At 33.2% G+C, this 7,993-nt stretch overlaps 1 protein-coding gene across 1 annotated transcript in view; it reads right to left on the bottom strand.

Moving 5' to 3' along the window:
* The window catches only part of LOC111705257 (uncharacterized), an 11,699-nt gene extending 11,003 nt beyond the window's left edge, over window positions 1-696 (bottom strand). The window contains exon 1 of the mRNA XM_023477763.1: window positions 470-696. The gene's annotated coding sequence lies outside the window, so the exon portion shown is untranslated. The remainder of the gene's footprint in view (window positions 1-469) is intronic.
* Between the last annotated feature and the right edge of the window lie 7,297 nt (window positions 697-7,993).

Here is a 7,993-nt window from a genome sequence, read left to right as displayed (position 1 = left end):
ACGGCGGGGTCCAAAAATCGTTCTATAGGAATATACCAATATGTGCATGTGTTTAACCTTGAACTAATTTTCTTTAGTTAGAATACTTAATGCACAACAAAGCATAAGAAAATAACTAAAACAGAACATTACCCGAACCAGAATACCTTAAAGGTCAAACCTGATAAATTAAAACCTTTTATAGACTTCGAGAAATAATTAACAGTGTATAAATAATCAACGCATTACTTGACGCTAATATGATTTAACAGAAAAATACAGATTCATTTGACAGGCTTAGGTGGTACCTTTAAAAGACCGGCTTGATTTTAAGCTTTCGACGTCAAAAACAAAAATCGGCGACAGTATGGTTAGAGCTAGCTCAGGAAACAAAAAACTATTAAAATCAGATAAAAAATTTCGTCCAAATTTAATTGTGCCCGAAACTCAAAGCTTACAACATTTTCAAAATTAAATGAAAACTTTTTACCTTGATTTCATTTCTTCTGGTTCGTATTTAAAACATGACTTCGCACTATCATTTCACACAAGTTCACTTCTATTTAATCTCTAGTCTTTGTACTTTAAAATTCTTTACAAACTTTACTCAACTAGAGCGAGTATATGAAGAAATCGTTCTAATTAAACAATTTTACGTCGTTCAATGTTGTTACTTTCTACTCCATTTTGTTTGTAGATGATGCCGTAGGGAGAGTGTAGATCCCTAACACAGGTTTTGGAACAGAACTGTAGACATTAAACTGCGGATACTAGTCTCAAACAAAAGACTGCCCGGGCCGGGAACAGACTGTACTAGAGCTTGGGAACCTAGGAGGGGAGGGGGGAGGACAACTGTAGACGGGAAAGGGGAGGAATTTTAAAAAATCCAGCCGCATCAGCAAAAAAGCAGAACTCAAACCATTTTTTCAATTCTACTTAAGATTAATACTTTGTGTGTTGAATTCTTAAACTGTTTTACAATAACATTTTTGACAAATTTGACTGAGTATTGCATCTTGAAATATTACAACGTCTAATGATTATTCAATTACTGACTCATTATACTAAATCCATCTTAAAATCACTCATTAACCAACAATGAGGGAGGGAAGGCAACCTCCCCCCACAGCTTCCGAACCTCATTTTACCTATTTGCGGCAGTGCACGTCCCCATTGGGAGCTTCCAAACTTCCCCCAAACAAGGGGAGGAAGGCTGCAGCCACAACAACTTCTCGTCCGAGCCACAATCTCCTCTGAACCACCTCAAAATCCTTGTCCTTCGTTTATTATGTGTTGGAAAGTTTCTAATTCTTGAAGATAAAACTATTTTTAACAAACCTGGCCACATTAGGGCATAAAATATGGATAGACTAATTTGCAATGATTAAATCATGTTTTGAAGCTTTAGAGACATGAGAATGACGTCAAACTTTATTTAGGTAAAACTTAAGACTCTTGGACCTCTGTAATGGCCAACCTTCACAATATGAAATAAATAGCAAAATATTTGACATACCTATGCCTATCATTTTCCCCACGGAACCACCTGGAAAAATCTGTGGTTTTCACTATAATTAAGATTAAGATTAAAGTTCTATAACCTATTTGCATCATTCTACACCAAGAATATCTAAAAATGTGCATAAAAAGGTGAACATTTTTAAGGACATAGAACTAAAAAACTTTAATTCAATTGAAACTATTTTTTTTAATTTACTAAAATTCAATATTTCATTTATGGCCCGATTCTTAAAGAATTGTTTTATCTTGGAGGACTAGACACTTATAAAAAATAATATTGGAAGGACGAGAGTTAGACGTGGCTCGGACGAGAAAATGAGGAGAATGTGGCTCAGGCTAGAAATTGTTGTGGCTGGCCTTCCTCCCCTCTCCAAACAATCTACCGGGAATGATCTCCCATTTAAAATACGATAATTTAAGCATGGTATTAACTAATGGTCAGACTGGAAAAACAAAAACAACATTGGATTTTAGGTGTTGAAGACGTTGTAGGGATGTTTAACACACACCTATTTTACATCCTCATGACCTTTATTTTGAAGATAAAGTGTTGTCATTTCAACTTTGAAATATAGGTGGTGAGGACATAAAAAGGTGTGTGCTAAAGGTCTCTGCAACGTCAAAAGACCAAAAATTTGACGTTCAAATGAACTTCAAACAAAATCTTCAAAGTTTTGTTTTTCCAGCCCGACTACCGTGCTTAAATTGTCGAATTAATCCTGTTTTAAGTAGAAGTTGTCAATTATAAAAGGCAGATCATTTCGCGGAAGACTGTTTTGAGAGGTTCAGAAGCCCTGTGGCGACGCGCACTGCCGGAAGAAAATGAGGTTCGGAAGCTGTACGGGGGAGGTTGCCTTCCCTTCCTCACCCCCTTCCCTGTGAAAAATTCATGTTATTTTAAAGATGTATTCAGGAAAGTGTTGTAATAATGGAAATGTAAAATATTTACGCGAGCTGTTCTATTTCCCGGGTTTAGTTGAGGATTAAGAGGCCTTATCGAGGTTGTATTCAGGGAAGTGAAGGCTAAAGAATTTTATTCAGGGAAGTGAAGGAAAAAGAGTTTATCCAGAAAAGTGCAGATCATAAGAGAAGTGAAGGATAAAGCGCAGTTGTATTGGGAAGTGAAGGATAAAGAGTTGTATTCAGGGAAGTGAAGGTTGAAGAGTTGTATTCAGGGAAGTGAAAGATAAAGAGTTGTATACAGGGAAGTGAAAGATAAAGAGTTGTATACAGGGAAGTGAAGGATAACGAGTTGAAGTGAAAGTTTAACAGGAGAAGAAGAGAACGAAATGAAAGAAGAGGAAGACAAATAAAGAAATGAAGATAAGGATTAAATGATTGAATAAATGGAAAGGATAAATTAAAGATAATGAATATTCATATTAATAAAATCCGAAGAATTTGAACAAAATAAATTAAAACAAAGCTGCAGAATAAAAATTGAATGCAAAAGAGGATAATCAGAAAAACATATCATTTCATGTATTTTAGAATAAATTTTTGCATTAAGGTGACAAACCTGTAATTTAGAATAAATATCTGAACTCTGAATCATGTCATGGAAACTATTAAACTTAGGAAGAAGGAAAGACAATCTAATTAAAGGTATTGTTATACAACTCATACAACATGACAAATATAAACTAAACACGATCTAAACCTTCTAGTTGGAGAAATACAGAGTATACAAGATCAAAGTATAGATATTGATGGCGCATTTCCAGAATCGCCAGAGGAACCTTCAGATGGACAAAAGTCACAAATAATACGGATCCCGTGATTCACAACACGAAACTTTTGACGTTGAACGGACTGTAAACTTAATTTCAAGTGGTCCCTTATTTCAGGTCATATATACGATTCACAACGGTAGTCTCTTTGATGACCGAGAAAAAATAGAAGAAAAAGGAATTGAGTCTTTGACTTAAGCTCAAATTTTCGAATCACTATATCTTTGCAACCTGATGGTGTAAACCTTTAATATTTCAAACTAAGATTATTTGATCTAACAGAATTCATAGTTTGAAATATCTAAGGTCTGCAACACAGGGTTGCAAAGATACAGGGATTATACAATCAGTGTTTGTGGCAAAGACTTAATTCCTTTATTTTCATATATATATATATATATATATATATATATATATATATGTCGAAATTAAGAATAAATAAGGGTTCTTAATGGTCTTCATATATTTTCAAACTCAGAGAAATACAACTGAATCTTCATATTTTAGTTTTTAAAGAAAAGAGTTTCCTTCTCGTATACAGCAAAACAACGTATAATGGGAGTTTTTTGGATTTCGTTCCTATTCAAACTTTATTTATTTTTTTCAAACATGAAAATGGGCTTAAAAGAAATGCACGACTGGCCACAAGAATGGACACTGATATTCTAGACTATGAAAGTTAATCATCAAAATTTAGAGTTTAGATGCACAACATCGACTTTTTAAGGTCGCAACGGCTTGGGCTCCGTGGGCTGTGGCCTGTGGTTTTACCTCACCAAGTCAATTATACTTTTTTTGTATCTCTTCAACTGCAACGCGTTTTTTCATAGCTTAAGTTTAAAAAGGAGTAATTGGCAAAATACAACTCGATTTTTTCCATAAGATAATGCACATCTTGGTTTGCAGTGGAGATTTTATATGCATAAAATTTAAATATTTTGTAAATTGTCGCATGTATTTTTCCTGCAAAAATATATCGTTATATTTAGAACAATGTGTTGAAAATATTTGTAATACACAAAAATAGCGATCTGCACAGTGCACAGTTATAAACATTATGCATCAACTATTAAGACCGGACTAACTTTGAAGACACATAAACTTGGTAATGGTTTGACCCAACCAAACAACTTTAACTGTTTTGGTATCGTTAAATATAAAAATGTTCGGGTTAGAAGAAACGCAAAACATTTCTTAGTTTGCATTGCAAAATTGGAACCATCTTGAAAATCTGCTGAGCGAAAACAGAGATTTCAAAAACTTTGAGAAGAGGTTACAAAGCCACAATAGAATGATGTATTGATGTTACAATAATCGTTTTGCTTTATTTTTTATCCAATGAACTTGACAAAAGGAAGTATAAGTCAAATTCTTACGATATAACTGGTACGACTTTCTGACCTCGTTCAGGGGTGGATTAGAGGGGGTTGTCTGGGCCCCCTTCCCTGAGCTCATTAAGGGGGGGGGGTCGCCCCCCCTAGGAAATTCACAATATTAAATAAAAGCAGCAAGGGCTTAAAGATACAATGAAAAAAGAATTGAATAAATGACCTGAAATACCTGTTAAAATTGTTTTCTCATATTATTATTTACTAGCTTGTGAACCCAGCGCTGCCCAGATTACTAAAAGTTACTCATGCCGCTTACCCGCACTTGATCGATTTTACCGGCAAACTAAATGTTTGCTATTAAATTCGATCCACTCAACTTAGAATCTAAAAACCAAGCTAAGAACTTTCCGTGAGTCTCCCGAGTTCCCCAATCAACATTTGAGGCAAATCGGTCCAGGATCGTTCCTCAGTTATGAGTGGACAAACAGAGATTACAACTTTATAAATATAGATACTAATATGTCTGTAAAATTACAGATAGAAAGTAGGAGAACTGGAGTTTAAAGATAGAAAGTAGGAGAACTGGAGTTTACAGATAGAAAGTAGGAGAACTGGAGTTTACAGATATAGAACTACTAGAGTTTACAGATATAACAGGAGAACTGAATTTTATTGATAGAAAGTAGGAGAAAACTAGATTTTTCAGAAAGTAATTGGGAGAACTGGAGTTTGTAAGCTTCAATATTTTTATCAAATAAGAAATTGGAATTTACTGCTTTTTGTTAAATTTAAAGGGGGGGGGGGCGGGGGCCAGGGAGGGGGCCAAAGAAATTGAGTTATTGTAACAAACTCTGATTTTCTAATACCTATATTTTTTCTACCTGATGGTGTATAACCTTTGATATTTCAAACTTGGATTTTTTCATGTAACAGAATTCATAGTTTGAAATATCTAAGGTCTTCGGCATTTGATTACAAAGATATAGGGATTAGAAAATCATAGTTTGTGACAAAGACTCAATTCCTTTGCGCGCACTTAGGGCTCCCCTCTGAGATAATGGTTAAATCCGTCCCTGACCTCGTTGCTCCTCTAGTTTTGCTGAGTAGAAGAACAGTAATTTTATTAAAAATATTTAAGCATAATTGTTCTTCTCAGTAGCTCTTCAATGAGAGGAGTTATGATATGATCTCTACAACATATAATATTTCAATCTTCCGTGCAATTACTTTAGTTTGACGTGGATTTCATGTTTAAAGAATCGGAGAGAAACCGAATTTTTTAGTACGTAGAGGGCAGTTTACATCATTTCGCAAAATCTCCCTTTAAGTTGAGTAATTTTTATCTGACCCTCCATGAAAAGATAGCAATGTGCGATTTACAACGGTACCCTTGAAACTTTGTCGGATCAATTATAAATCAGATATCCATGTTTAATTTTGTTTCTTTAAACTGTTTATTTTCATTTTCGGTCTCTCTGCGTATAGTGTCTTGCATATTTCTCGCTTGTAAGAAGCAATGGAGAAACTCCCAGAAATAAACACTTTTCGAGTCATAAAAACGACGGTATCTTCCACATTATTAAACAGATAAAGGTTTCAATATGGCGTTGTTAATAGGGCGTTGTCATCTTTGAATAGAGGGTATATCTTGTAATTACGCTTACAGTCCCTTTTAATAAGATCGCCAGGTCTTCCAAATAAGTTTATTTCTGTTTGCTAAAATGTTTCTCTGAGAATGATAAAATGTATCCTATAAGATACTCCGGAGTAACGATGAAGAGGCAAGGAAGGAATGAATCCCAATAAAATTGCAGAGATCAGTGATCAGACGTTTCCGAGTCCAGGTGACAGTGCAGACCTAGATTTAGTATTTAAATCAGGAATTCACATTTTTATTTCAGTTTACTTCAACTCCTTCAACCCTTTCCTTCATTTATTACTGCAATTAACAATTTAAAAATTTAAGTCTGGGTTTACTTTAAAAAGCAAAAGCTTGAACAATTTAATCAATTTCGTATCATTTCATTTGTAGTTTTCATGTCAAATAGTCATGCGTGCTTTTTAACATAAACATTTTTGGTATAATTTAACACTTTTTTATTTTCAATCTATTCACATAACCTAATCACGACCTCAAAACTTCCATTTTATCTTTTATTTTAACTGTAATTCTATCCATTATCTAAGAATCCAACGCTATCCATTATTATAACCCAAATTATTTCAATTATAATCCATATCTATTATTATCACTCCAATTTAATCCTTTAACTCAACTTTAGACGTATTTGTTATTTTAACTCAAAGCCTATTCATTATCATCATACAAAACCAGAAACTATTCTTTAATATAACTCTAATTTTACCCTTTACTGTCTTTAATCTTATCCTTTTGTGTAAGTTTAATCTTATCCTTTAGTGTAACTTCCATCATATCCTTTACTGTAACTTCAATCTTATCCTTTAGTGTAACTTCCATCATATCCTTTACTGTAACTTCAATCTTATCCTTTAGTGTAACTTCCATCATATCCTTTACTGTAACTTCAATCTTATTCTTTTGTGTAAGTTCAATCTTACCCTTTACTGTAACTTCAATCTTATCCATTTGTGTTACTTTAATCTTATCTTTTACTGTAACTTTAATCTTATCTTTTAGTGTAACTTCAATCTTATCCTTTAGTGTAACTTCAATCTTATCCTTTAGAGTAACTTTAATCTTATGCTTTAGTGATACTTCAATCCTATCCTTTTGTGTAACTTCAATCTTATCCTTTCTTGTAACTTCAATCTTATCCTTTATTGTAACTTCAATCTTATCCTTTCTTGTAACTCCAATCTTATCCTTTCTTGTAACTTCAATCGTATCCTTTATTGTAACTTCAATCTTATTCTTAACCGTACCTTCAATCCTATCCTTTACTGTAACTTTAATCTTATCCTTAGTGTAACTTCAACCTTAACCTTTAGTGTAACTTGAATCTTATCCTTTATTGTAACTTCAGTCTTATCCTTTAGTGTAACTTCAATCCTATCCTTTTAGTGTAACTTCAATATTATCCTTTATTGTAACTTCAATCTTATCCTTTATTGTAAATCAATCTTATCCTTAATTGTAACTTCAATCTTATCCTTTATTGTAACTTTAATCTTATCCTGTATTGTAACTTCAACCTTATCCTTTAGTGTAATTTCAATCTTATCCTTTATTGTAACTTCAGTCTTATCTTTAATTGTAACTTCAATCTTATCCTTTATTGTAATTTCAAACTTATCTTTTAGAGTAACTTCAATCCTATCCTTTACTGTAACTTCATTCGTATTCTTTCCATTCTATCCATTATCATAGATTAATTCTTTAATCTTACAACTCAAATTCGATAAAAACGTTAAATTGCAGTTCTAAATCATGATCTTGAATTTATCTATACC

The sequence above is a fragment of the Eurytemora carolleeae genome, unplaced genomic scaffold, assembly GCF_000591075.1.
Source record: "Eurytemora carolleeae unplaced genomic scaffold, Eaff_2.0 scaffold2, whole genome shotgun sequence".
In the NCBI taxonomy this organism is placed as follows: domain Eukaryota; kingdom Metazoa; phylum Arthropoda; class Copepoda; order Calanoida; family Temoridae; genus Eurytemora; species Eurytemora carolleeae.
The sequence above is the reverse complement of the archived record's forward strand: the minus strand, read 5'-3'. Positions and strand labels throughout refer to the sequence as shown.